This window comes from Penaeus vannamei, chromosome 9, assembly GCF_042767895.1.
Source record: "Penaeus vannamei isolate JL-2024 chromosome 9, ASM4276789v1, whole genome shotgun sequence".
Classification (NCBI taxonomy): Eukaryota; Metazoa; Arthropoda; class Malacostraca; order Decapoda; family Penaeidae; genus Penaeus; species Penaeus vannamei.
In genome coordinates, this window is record NC_091557.1 from 45,900,397 (window position 1) to 45,902,649 (window position 2,253).

Sequence of the window (2,253 nt, forward strand, 5' to 3'; positions counted from 1 at the left end):
TAGATAGATAGATAGATAGATAGATAGATAGATAGATAGATAGATAGATAGATAGATAGATAGATAGATAGATAGATAGATAGATTTTTTTTTTCTTTGCTCTTTATTGAATTTATCTAACTTCGTGATGGCAGATTTAAAAAAAAAAATGGTGTTTGCAATTAGCTATTCAATATTAATCTTAATAAATATAAAACCCTGTGGTTTATATAGTCCAAGCTCGGTCTGTACTCCCCTATACGATATCATTTGCATATTAATGAAGTAATATATGTTTTTGATTTGTTCCCCTCAAATGAACAAAATATGATTTAAAGCGTGCAATACAGAAGTTGAACTAAAATGAACGTTTTCGCTGCTATTGCAAGAAGAGTTGAAAATGGAGAAACTGCCAAACATTCAGCCTACATAGAGGGCGAAGGAGAAAAAAAATATTAGGCTACAAGATTTAGTTTCATTTTTTTTATATCGTTGTGTATATGTGGCACTTGTGTGTATATGCGTATCTATCTGTATCTATTTATCTATCTATATTCATCTATCTCTATATTTATCTATATTTTTCTATATCTATATTTTTCTATATCTATATTTATTTATATCTATATCTATCTATCTATCTATCTATCTATCTTTTTATCTACCTATTTATCTATATATTTATATTCACACACACACACACACACATACGCACGCACGCACGCACACAGACACACACACACACACACACACACACACACACTCACACTCACACACACACACACACACACACACACACACACACACACACACACACACACACACACACACACACAGATATATATATATATAGATATATATATATATATATATATATATATATATATATATATATAAAGATATATAGATAAAACATATAGAGATAGATAGATAGATATAGATATAGATATATATAGACACATATATGTATAGATAGATAGATATAGATATAGATATATATAGATACATATATGTATAGATAGATAGATACACATATATATTGTCCCTTCTCAATGCAACGGGATAAAACACTTACGTATATGTCACTTCTGATATACATAAATCTAGGCGCATCATCATCATCAGCAACGCCTTTTCCAATTTGTTTGAGTGTTTAGCTTTGTTGCAAGAAACATGTAACTCGAAATTGATAAAAGTGCATGAATAGTTTTTACTTGAAACTCCCGGTGACGATTTCCAAAGCTGACAGCAAAGGAGAAGTAAACGAGAGAAGAGAATAATCGTAAAAGGATGAAAGAAGAGAGAGAGTGGGGAGGGATAGGGAGAGGGAGAGGAGAGAGAGGGAGGGAGGGAGGGAGGGGGAGGGGAGGGAGAGGGAGAGAGAGAGAGAGAGAGGGAGGGAGAGAGAGAGAGAGAGAGAGAGAGAGAGACAGACAGACAGACAGAGAGACAGAGAGAGAGAGCAAGGAAGAGAGATAGAGAGAGAGAGAGAGAGAGAGAGAGAGAGAGAGAGAGAGAGAGAGAGAGAGAGAGAGAGAGAGAAAGATAAAGGAACTAAAAGGGGTAGGCAGAGGGAAAGAGAGGGAGAGGGAGAGAGAGAGAGTATAGAAGGAAGGAACAAATGAAAGAGAAAACGATAAAAGGGATATAGAGAAGGGGAGGGATCAGAAGAGGGGGGGAGGAGGGTGCAAGAGACACACTGAAAGGAAAGAGGAAAGTAAAAGTTAATCTTTATGAAAGAGGAAAATATAAAAGTTGTTGAAATCAGCAACTATGGAAAAAGTATAGATACGTTTATTTTTTCTAGGAATATATATTGGGGTTATATAACAAACTGAATTACAAAGATACATACAGATAAACAGAGATAGATAATAGATAAGTAACGAGATAGATATAGATAAGTAATTGAGTAACTGGGTGTGCTATTTTTATTCATTTCACAGTTCTAGATAAAGGAAATATCAATGGCTATTTTACTGTTTCAAATATACTCAAAGTCCATACTAATTTACCCAAACCTTAATGATAGTTTTTACTGAATAAAACCCTATGCAAATTCTTCCATACAAACATTATGTCGGAGCCTGAGAACTTAATTACCAGAATCTTAGCCAAATCACCTATTATCTCATCCCTCTCTAACCACTTTTACTTGCAAATGACCCCCCTCCCCCCTATAAATAGCCCCCTCCCCCCAAAAAAAGACGAGAATAAACCACCAAATCTCTCTCTATTACCCCTCATTTATTTACCTGTCTTTGTGTCCTCCCC